General features: G+C 36.2%; 1 protein-coding gene across 2 annotated transcripts in view; it reads right to left on the bottom strand.

Moving 5' to 3' along the window:
• The window catches only part of LOC113056082 (thyroid hormone receptor alpha-like), a 128,242-nt gene that overhangs the window by 67,018 nt on the left and 48,940 nt on the right, over positions 1-12,284 (bottom strand). For both annotated transcript variants that reach the window (XM_026222567.1, XM_026222568.1), the window contains exon 2: positions 11,727-11,801. The gene's annotated coding sequence lies outside the window, so the exon portion shown is untranslated. The remainder of the gene's footprint in view (positions 1-11,726; positions 11,802-12,284) is intronic.

The following is a 12,284-nucleotide window of genomic DNA, read 5'->3' on the forward strand; positions in this document are numbered from 1 at the left end:
GTCCAAGCGTATCCAAAATGTTCATTTTGGTGTGTCCCTAAAAAAAAAAAAAAAAAAAAAAAAAAAAAAGCATAGGTCCACACTGAAACTTTTAAACCTGCAAGTTGAAGTATTTTGAAAAACATGAAATAATAATAATACTTTTTTTTTTACATACAAGGTTTAAAATCAAAGCTGAATTCAGAGTATATATAACATTTATATATTCATAATATTATTTTTTATAATATATATGATTACAATATGTATGTATGTATATCATATGTATATATGATAATATTAAAATATTTTACTGTTTATTTTAAAGGGATCAAATAATGCCCAATTTCCACAAGTTGATATGATTCTTTAGGCTCTTAATGAAAAGTCTGTAGCATAGTTTGTTAATAATAATTTCTCAATGGTAGTGTAAAAAACAATTTTTAATCTGTAAAAAACAGCTCTTTTCAAAACACGCTGGTTTGTGGAATTCTCCTTTAATGTTAATGAGCTCTGCTGACTCCGCCCCTCTCTTCCATCTGCTCCATCTGACCTAAAAGTATGTACTTTTTTTGTGACGAAAGAGTACATACTTTTGAGTGTGTAGCAAAAGAGTATGCACGTTCTGGGACAAACTTCGATGACGTCATGCAACGTGAACGACAACGTGGTTGCCTAGTTACGCACACCACAACTGTTAACGTTTAATTCATTCTTTATGTCCAGTAAAATTTTATTTACTATTCCCTTTTTTTCTCATCATTTTTTTTTCACAATAAAATATAACTTTAATTAATTTACATTTAATTTAAGGTTAAACATTTGAATTCTTACACTTAAAAGCTGAGGGCTATTTAGGACGGATAGTATGCGAATTGGGACTCAGCATAGGCGTTTCTCAATGTCAAGGATACTTCCTTGACAGGACTGGTCCTTCCAAGTCACTTCCTTCAGAGGCTAGGCTAACGTAAATAAAATCCGTTAATGCTCCGAACCCGCTTTCGACATTTTTGAATTTTTGAACAAGATAGCTCAAGAAACAAGAAAGCTGTGCACATAGGATTGTGGGTGATTTGAAAGTGTGAAGAGCGCGAAGGCTACACATGTGCATCCTTTCCTGTGTATGGGATATTTTTCAAACAAAGGACTCAGTTCTTGGTTGAAATTCCGAGGATCCTCGAGATTGGAACAGTCCTGCGACGGATGTCGATGACGTGGCATCCTCGAAATTCTGGCTTCCGGGGATCCTTTCTTGACATTGAGAAACGCCTACTGTTTACTTTAGCCACATTCATAGTGAAACTTGCTAATTAGCACATTATTAGTAAAGGTGATTTCCTTTAAATACATTATACTCACTGCTTTTGTATGTGATGCTGGATCATGAATGATTCGCGCGAACATAAACTCATTTAAGTAGAACAAGGGCGCATTTCCTTTAGATCCAAACAGTCACTCAGATGTGGGGAGTAAATGACTACTGCTATGTTCATTATTACTTCCAAACAAAACACCTCAATCACTTCGGAGTCATGCTTGTCCGCATCTCGGACTGATGATGGCTCACTCAGGGTGAGTCTGAAGTAAGACAAGTCCAGTCTGTGCTGAAACGCTGCTATCAATCAATCAATCATGGGATGGGCCTCCGACCGTGTGACGTCACACGGTCAGATGGCTCGATTTGAGAAAGGGGAACACTTGGTGGATTTTAATCATTATAGGGTGGTTGTGTACACACACTGCCAACACACATTTCAGTTCAAACAACTCGTAAAAGTGCAGGTACATGTAGCATTATATGACTCCTTTAACCATCTACTCTTAAATAATACCATAATTTTACTAGTAAACCAAAGGCTTCATGGACTATCAATTTGTTTTAGGTACTTCTTTGGATTTAGTATTTCATAATATTCATAAGCATATAATATGTCCATATTTATAATACTATCTTTAGTACTTCTGCTATTTTAAATTAGTTTCTTTGAAACTTCAATATTTGAAGAGATTGTAATTCATGCAATTACCCAAATAATATAGTCAGACGAAACTGTCATATCACGCGTCATGTGACAAATCTGCCACATCTGTGCATGGAGGGTATCAGTTGAAATGTTCTGCAAAATCTGTCAACGGTGAAAATCAATAGTAGAGTCCAACAGTTTAACACCAATACTGGACATAAATAAACACGTTCAATATAAAGTATTCAAAACAGTTAAATTCTTATATTTGTAGTAAAGTTGAATTGAACTGCTGCATCAGTCACACAGTGCTCGTGAATGAACGCCTCATAACGAGCTTGACGCACCGTCACAGAAACACGATTGAGATGTGTCCTAACATAAGTGGGGCATTAAACTCAGTTCGTGAGGGCTTGTTTTAAAATAGTGCACATATATAGGCCACTCAGATTACTTGTTAAAGTGCAAAGAAATACCTTATATCTGCAGATGATGTACGTCTGTTTGTGGATGGAGACTTTGTAACGGCCAAAACTCTGTATTTTGCATGCATCACATTATAGCGTGGTTTGCATGAATATAACAACAAAGCGGCAGAGTGAACTTATTATCCATAGTGGTTTTCACGTAGTCCTTCTATGTCATCACCACATAGTGAGTGTTTTAAGTTAAGTGATCAGTCTTTAAGAGAAGGACTACGTGAGAGCCACTATGGATAGGTTGGTAATGCAGTCTTATTATTTTGTATTTCCTTTATTTGTAATGCCAAGGAAGATTTAATCTCTCATGTTTGAGAAGAGTGAGTTGCCATGTACCAGCCATTACCAACTCCTTGTTTTCTTTCTTTTTCATTTCATGGATTTAACGAGTTATCCGAGTCAAAGCGTTACAACTTTTTCATGCGTCTGTGTGTGAGAGAGAAATGCGTTGCTGAAGTGAAATAGCTGGGCAGTTTGATAGCCGAATTATAATAGGCCGCCTAATAAAAATAAAAATAGTTATTATTATTTTTATTTTTTAATACATTAATAGAGAATGAGCCTCATATCGTATTGACAGAGACATCTGCTATCATCAATATCTCTGACTATCATCGATACACGATCACTATCACTCACTATCGGCACAACCCTAGAGTGGATGGATGGATGGATGGATGGATAGATGGATAGATAGATAGATAGATAGATAGATAGATAGATAGATAGATAGATAGATAGATAGATAGATAGATAGATAGATAGATAGATAGATAGATAGATAGATACTTTTTTTGTCTTACTGCCTACCCTACAAAAGAGGATGCTTCTGTGCTCTGGTCCAGATGTGGAGCAGCAGGTGCATCATAGAGCATCATCGTGAGGGATTCATAATCAAACTGATTAACTGATTAAACAACACAGTAATGTGTTTCCGAGAAGCGGGAGGCTCTGTGTGCTAATCCAGCTCCTTATCCTATCCTACCATCACCACCAGAGAGGATGCAGCAAAACAAACACACATTTATTGAATTTTCCCTCTTAAATAATAGTGTCACTGCACAAATAGCACCCATTAACACCACTCAACACATTACCAGCAAAAAATCAGATCAGTTCAATCCACAATATTCTCTTGAACACTTAAGTATATGTAATAAATGAAATGCGAAAAAATATTGTCACATAACTAATGCTATGCAACATTTCTCCCACATTGCTACATACAAAAAAATAAATAAATTAGTAAAACCTCTTGGATTTTTTTTTTTTTTTTATAAATAAATAAATAACAGATGTCATGAACCTCTCAGGGGAAATCCACTAATTCATTATGCTACAAAAAATAGCACATACTAAATTATTTCCATCTGTAGATTCATATCTTCCGATCATCTTTATGCATTTTGAGTGACAATACCCAAGTTGTGTTTGCAGGAGGTCGATATTTCTCAATATTTCTAATAAGAGCTCAACATTTATGGTTATTACTTTTACCATGCCAGGTTTCATCAGTTCTACAGCACTAAATAGAAGCTGAGGATAGAATTTTTGGATAATTACAATGTGCATTTAAATGTGTCACTCTGGGGAGAAAAAAATGTAATATTACAACAACAAAACAGTTTAGCAATAAAAATGACAGTTTTGGCCAGTTGACATACCAATAGTTCAATAAAACTTATGTTTGTTGATCTTGTGGTTTATATCTTGCAAACTTAAATACCTGATATGTCTGTAATGTACTGACTGCTGCTGTTGGGGATATGGCAATTGGTATTTAAATATGCCAAAGTAACACAGGAGAAAATGACAAAATGAGCCCGAAAGAATTGTTGTTTTGTAATTTTTCATGTTTCATATTTCTTTATGTTGTAAATTCAAAATGACCGTGAGAAAGTTGTACAGATACTGCAAGCACTGCAAACCGTTAAAATAGCAGCTTTTTTTAATCTGTGTACAAACGCCAGCAACCGTTCAATTACCAAGGTTCAGTACATGAACACAGCAAACAGACTGTCATTAACCTCCCAGTCTGTGTATGTCCCATGCCGGGAGCTCCCCAGGAAGTCTCCACATTCAAGTCTAATCCACTTACAAGACTTAACAGAGAGGAAGTTTCTTTGTCTCTCCCTCACACACACAAACCTACAGGCTATGGAAGTTCAAACAAACTGTACATAGATAACCACCGTTACTTTAGGGTGGTTATGCATATATAAATCTCTTTGTATACGCTCACCAATTGAAAAAAAACTGCACACACTGCCACCTAAGCAGACAATTGCATTCATGTGTCTTGACATTGACATTTTAAATTTGCAACTGGGAATTTATAATCACAAGGCAGTTAAAACTGAGTGAGCAATTCATATCAGCACTGCAAACCAGCATGAAATCTCAGCTTTCCACAAAATAATACAGAGTAGACATGAACAGGACAGCGACAATACCATAGATTACACACAGAGGCAAGCATATACACATTTCCGAAATTTGGTTTTACGTTTGAAAATAAACTCACTGACTTTCTCAACCTGGAAAGCTCGAATCTGATTGGAAACATAGGAAAGAAAGTTGTTGTTTTTTTCCTTTAAAAAGGAACCAATCTTAAAGGATGAAATAATCACTGAATTTGCCAAAGTTTGCCAGGTTAGTGAACAGCATTGCAGTACAACTGAGATACTATTATAGTTATATTTTTAATATTTCGATATAGTTATTTTTTTATATTTAAATGTTTCAAAAGTATGCAAAGAAAATAAAAAAAATCCAAATAATGATAAAATAAAAAATGACAAATCACTCACTGCTTTTAAACTGAATAACATTTGTAGCTTTAACAAGGAATAAATTTAATTTAATGTATACAGTGAAGTTTATCAAAGACTATAGAATACCCAAGACATGTCACTCATATAGTTTGAATAGAAAAAATGCAATGCTCAATATGACCGCTCAATCGCAGGAAGTCAAGTCTCCTGAATGAAAGAGCCAATCGCTAATCGGTACGGTCATCACGTCACTGCAGCTGCCGATAGAAGTCCTGGTGTCTACAGAAACAGTCAGCATTCTGAGAGACGTTCTCTTAGGACTGAGCGTGTGCACTTGCTGACCTAGCCTTAAAAATAAGATTTTTATAATGCTATTTGAGCAAAAGTAACAACCTATATGACACAGTTTTTGTCAGATTTTTTTGGTGATTTCAAATATGAGCATTTAGTACATTGAGGGAACGAATTAATAAATCGCGCACACGATTTAAGGCTGGTTCACACGGCAGGATAATTAGGCCGATTTTAGCCCCGATTCACCCCTTCCGACAATCTTAGGATGCTCCGATTATCGTAAAATAATCTGATCAAATATTCCTGCCGTGTGTGGTGTGTTAAGACTGCTCTCCTCTGCTCGGAAGAATGTCGGGACCGCTCCGATCTCAAATCGGGGATATCCAACATGTTGGATTTATTTGGCCCGATTTCGTCTCGTGTGTGGTGTCCCCCGAGGACAAACAATCACGCAGCCTGTGGACTGTGGCGTGTAGCCAATCAGAAAGTGAGGTGACGAGGCAGTGATAGTACCGGGAAACAAAATCAAAACAGCCGGCGTATATAATATAACAAATACAAATAAAGTCGATGAGCATAACTACATCCACAACTGCAGTCCACCAGAGTACATGGAAACGAATATATGAACGTTTATTTCAACGGTTATTAATCTGTGTAGTACGTAACAACATTTCTATGAGAGAAAACAACAACTTATCTCCATATTATGATATAGCAAGTATAGTCCATGCTCGCGTTGTCTCCACCTCTTTGACCATCGCCTTTTCTTGTTTTTCTTATGTTTTTTTTTTCGTTAAAAAACAAAGCACAAACTATGGCCACTGCATCCTCTTCGTCCGCCATGATTGTTTACTCTGAAGTCACGTTTGATCTCGAGGGATTTTGCGAGATTTCCCGTCTGACCTGGGAATGCTCGGGAGTCAAATCGGTTCGTGTGTGATGAGTTGATATTGCCGTGTGGCTGCACACCACACACGGAACGACCAAAACTGTTAAACCCGTGATTTTTTATCGCTGTGTGTGGGGTCTCTCATATTTGGAAAATCGGCCGACAATTTTAAAATCGTCCCGTGTGAACCAGGCCTTAGCCTTAAATTTTTACTGCATGTCATGTGCGGGGCTCGGTAAATATATCCTTGTTCCATCTATTTATTTTCGCTATTGCTTGCAATTTGTTCATTTGTTCGTATTTACTGACGGATCACTTGACTTTTAATAATGTTTGAACTTTACATTTGTTTGGCTAGTAGTTTTTGCTTTGTTAATGAAACTGGAATCGAGAACTGTAAAACTGAACTTGTATTTAACATTTTTGTCATATAAGCATATCTATTAGAATACAGGATTTTTTTTATTTATTTTTTTGCGGCAGGGCCTGTGAAAATGTTGGTAGGGCAATTAAAATTGTGAAAAGATAAATAAAAATAAAATACTAGCATTGGGCCCTGGACTAGCCTGTCCCAAAACTCTCAAATTAACATTTGTTAATGCAGCAATGTGGGAGGGAAGTGTCAAGAAATGGAACACTTACTTTTCCCCTTGCTCTATTTACCTAATGTCCCAAATTAAAAGGCTATAGGAAAACCTGTGCAGTTTTCCAGTGAAGGAGAGCAAAAGAAACCAAGGGACAGGGCGGAGATTCATTCTATGTGCTCTATACAGATGGCCGATGGATCATTTTTTTTCTTCCAGGAAACCATTCATTGATGCAGGAGTGGCATATTGCAGAGGTTAGAAAAATCAATGATGTGTATAGAAGGTCTGAGCATACAAACCTGTGTCAAAAGCCAGAAACACTCTTGCACATGTGTACGCTACACTGTTGCATACTTTTGAGAAATGAGGGCCCCAGGACAGTACGTACTGTACTGTTCTCCACGCCTTGTGTTTTATCCGTGTGGGGGGATGGTATAAAGGTTTGGCCTGCCACTGCAGTGTAAGGGTTTTCGAGCAAGTGAGTGATCCAGGACGCATACAGGAAGAGATGCTGCAAAGATAATGCAGTATAGTGCGCGGAAAACAAAACCCTGGTGGATTACAAAAAAACTTCAGAGTAAAGGGGAAGATAAAAGCAGGGGGTTGAACCCAACATTCCTAAAAAAAAATGAAAATAAATAAATAAAAAAACAAAGGAAGTGAGCTCCATAAATTCAAAATAGTAACCAGTCTAGTGGTGCCATTTATAATTTAATATGAGTGTTAATACTGGCTTGTCTTCAATGTATTTTTTCCATATCACTTAAAAAGTGTCCATTTTGACAAAGGCAAAACACGTGAAGAAAAAATTAATTACAAAAAAGATCAGTCATAGGACTATTTTCTGTCATTAATCTCATACTATTCTTTTCTTTTTTTAATGTTTCATAGAAATTCAGAATAGATTATAGCATAGAAAGCATACAAAGCGTCACTCATCTTTAAGTCATAATGATCTCATAAAGTTCAGTTGTAATCAAGCACTGATATTGAACTCTGGTCATCTTACTTTATTTTCACTGGGTCCAAACTAGGCAATTTCTTGAGTGAGATCTTTATCCAATCTTAAGACCACTCTCTTCTTAAAAAAAGGCTGTTCGAGGAAAGAGAGGGGGAGTAACGGAAAAGCAATATCCCACACAGATCTCACTGCTTACTTCATTTCCCCTCAGTGAGCTTGAAGTTCATCAGGCCTCAGCAGCGTCGCAGCAGGTGTAATTTATGAGGTGTTAAGAACGTTAGACTGTAACTGAAAAATATACTGTAAACTCCAGTTCCCCCAACTCACCTCTAACCCCAAAGCGTGAAGCCCTATAATAATGGTACAGGGCCTCTTACTCCTCGAGAGTCCGCCAAAGAAAATGCATATCAAATTTGGCTCTGGTTACTTTTCTGCAACACCAATTTCAGAAAAAAGAAACCGATGCATAGCTGTTCAGAAGCATATGTTATGTTTCGAAAGTTGATGATGTCCCCACCAGAATTTTTTAACTTATTTAACCAGCAAGTTATTTGGTCAACCAGCCTCACCACTTGTGGTAAATGGTTCAGCCACCTTCCAGACTACTAACACCAAACCAGCATAAACCAATATGGTTGTTCATTCTGGTCTAGCCAGTGTTTTATTCAAGTTCTGGAAACTTAACAGCTACCCATTAACTTTTGTATTTGTATGCTGCCCTGTCTTTATAAATGTACTTATTGGTATCAGTAATTTATTAGTACAGTGATTTATCATCTTAACCAAAACAGTTAACTTGGTTTGTTTGGTTATACATTGGAAAAAACTAGGGCATGTGACATGAACCAAGGGTTGTAAGCAGTCAATAATCCTATAGGCGCAGACTGGTGAACAGTAAAGTCATACTCAGTATTGATGTATAGATACACATTTTGTGTTTTGGTTGCTTTTAAAACAGGGTTTAAAAGTTTAGCATTTCAATGTGCTTGAAAGTTAACCAAGACTGTATTTATTTAATCAAAAAATACAATACAATTTAAAACAAATGCTGCCTATTATAATATATTTTACAATTTAATTTATTCCTGTAATGGCAACATGCTGATTTGGTGCTCACGAAATGTTTCTTATTATAAAATAAGGTTGAAAACAGCTGTGCTGTGTTTTTGTGGAAACTGTGGCACTGTGATTTCTTTCTTTTTCTCTGAATCCTTTAATGAGCAGAAAGTACAAAAGAACATTTATTTGAAATAGAAAATCATTGTAATGCTTTTACTGTCATTTTTTATCGATTTAATGCTTCCTTGCTGAATAAATTTAAATTTGTTTAAAAAGAAAAATAAGAGTTAGTATTCATTTATGTGGCAACATCCATTAAAACAATTTAATTTAATAAATAAATGTGCTCAAATATGTTTTTCTTCAACTTCATAAGTAGATAGGCTACTCCTTTTCCACTATTCAGTGAGGTGACATACAGCCAAAGTATGGTGACCCATACTCAGAATTGGTGCTATGCATTTATCCCATCCAAAGTGCAAACACACACACCGTGAGCAGTGGGCAGCCATTTATGCTGCGATGCCTGGGGAGCAGTTGGAGGTTTCTGTGTCTTGCTCAAGGGCACCTAAGTCGTAGTCTTGCTGGCCCGAGACTCAAACCCACAACCTTAGGGTTAGGAGTCAAACTATCTAACCATTAGGGCACAACCTCCCCTATTCAGCAGAGACGCATATTTGTTCATCTGAGAACATGTTGCTCCATTTAGAGGTGCTCTCTCCAGCTGGTATTATCTAGTCTGCTGCATTTTTTTTTTTCTAAAGCCCTCAGACTAGGACCAGGATTACATGCAATTATGCTTCATAGAGCAGCTGCCTGTGGGACAGTAGAGAGAAAGAGGAAAACTGCTTTCATTCCTGACACAGCTAAGCTTCAGCAGAGGACAATCTAGCTGCTCACAGGTGTAGAGAACACCTCCTAATCCAAAAGATCCCGTAATTGTTTTTCAGCTTGAGACCCTAGGGCAGTACATCTGTTATACTGGGATAACCTGCTGGAAAAATAAATACTCTATGAGAACAAAAAAAAAGTTTGCATGTCTACACTCATAGGGTGTTGAATTCCATTTGAAGCTATTAGAAACTCTCATCGCTGGGAAGGGGCACGTTTTTTCAGCCAGAAATACAGTAGGCTGGAATTCTGAGAATGTGTGTCTCCTATTTCCTTCTTAAGAACGGCTAGACGAGATGCCATTTATACCAAGGCTTTTGAAGACCAGGTCACCCCTCCCAATAAAATTCACAAAAGTAAACAGTATTTTTCCCGCAACTTCTGGGCCATCGAATTTGACCCTATTTGGTAGCTCAGTTGAGCCAAGAAAGTCTCACAAGCGGCCAGCGCTATATGTTTCTCAGTGGCATGCTACCACATTCTGTCATTCTGAACCAGAAATACATTTTGAGATTTAAAGGAAAGAATCTGCTTTCTAATGGCATAACTACACTTACACTTACACTTAGTTAAATGCTGGTAATTATAAATAATTGTCCAAAAAAAAATTATTTATTTATTTAATATTATGTTAATTTATTTTATTAAAAAATTTTCAAAGGTTTGGGGCAGATGTGATTTTTGAATGTTTTTAAAAGAAGTATGTTGCATTTATTTAATAATAATAATAATAATAATGTGAAACATTATTACAATTCAAAATAACTATATTATATTTATATAAATGATATTACATAATATTATATTTGTACGGAGCCCATGACATGCAGGAAAAAATATTAGGCTAAATCGTGTGCAGGATTTACTAATTAGTTCCCTCAATGTACTAAAACATGCACACGATTACTATTGCGTTCCCTCGATTTACTTTTTCGTTCACTCGATTTATAAATTGTGTGCACGATTTCCTAATTCGTTCGCTCGATTTGCTAAATCGTGTGCACGATTTAGCAAATCCAGTGAACGCAATAGTAAATCGAGGGAACACAATAGTAATCGTGTGCATGTTTTAGAGTACATTGAGGGAACGAATTAGTAAATCATGTGCACAATTAATTTCTTTTTTCTTGCATGACATGTGCGGGGCTCCATATATTTGTATTTACAGAAAGCGGAGACCATACAGTATTTCTTACATGTATATATATATTATTTAAATCCTATGATGGCAAAGCTGAATTTTCAGCTGTTCTTATATGTAAATTTGTTATATTTCTTATTACCAAATCAAAAATGGTTGCTCTGTTTAATAGTTGGTGTTTTTTTTTTTTTATGAGTTTTTTTTGTTTGTTTTTTTTATTTGATGAAGATATAGTTAGAAAGAAAAGCTTTTATTTGAACTAGAAATTTTATGTAACACTACAAATGTCTTAACTCTTACTTAACAATTTAATGCATCTGGCACATGGCTGAATAAAAGTATTAATTTCTTTATAAAAAAGAAAAATCTTACTGATCCCAAATATGTAAGATGATTTACATTAAAATTTTGAAAAAGATGTATAAAAAAAAAAAGGAGGGGGGGCAATGCATTCAATAAATGTGTTAATTTATTTATGGTATTATTACTAAATATTAATTGTAATAATATTTATATTACACATAAATAACTATAACAGATTTTGACAATGACTTCAAGGTAAAAGGAATGTTTTTTTTTGTTTTTTTTTCAAAAACAGCAAAACAAAAAACAGTCAAACGTTGCCTATTACAACTCATTCTACTGGAGTGTGTATCAAACATTCAGGTAGCGTAAAAGACAGAGAGGGAAGGCCACAGAACCTACCAGTGTTCTGTTGTGCTTTGTCTCTGGTTAATGGTTTCCCCAGGCCGGGGTTTGCTGGAATTGTAGTCCGCCGTCCTGTGAGAAATCAAAAAAGGCTTGTTCAGAGTGGGTTCAGAAGCAGAATATGGAAAACAAACAGGCAAGGCCACGCAGTACAAAGGCTAACAAAGAAAAGAAACCGCCCTAGGCTTCTCCTCTTCCTCCCCACAAACTCCTTCCTTCATTTGAGCCTTTCCTTCAGTCATGATAGAAAGATAGTCTCCCACATCCCTATACCAACCCTGAAGTGAATAGGCTGTTTACAGAAAAAACACAGATAACTGTCTGCTAAGCACCGCTGCACCCTTTACTAAAAACACTGTGTTCTCCTTTTTAAGTGCGGGGTGGTACATCTTCTGTTACTGTCATCTTGTTGAATTCCAGCGGCTGCAACAGGTATTAACATGTACATTCCTGAAATGTCTCAAATCAACGGATGATTGGCATCACAAAATTATAAGCCAATAGTAACCACATGAACCTAAAGGAACTGTTCCGAAAAACACACAATCTGTGGTG

The sequence above is a fragment of the Carassius auratus genome, chromosome 37 (assembly GCF_003368295.1).
Source record: "Carassius auratus strain Wakin chromosome 37, ASM336829v1, whole genome shotgun sequence".
NCBI classification, from domain to species: Eukaryota; Metazoa; Chordata; class Actinopteri; order Cypriniformes; family Cyprinidae; genus Carassius; species Carassius auratus.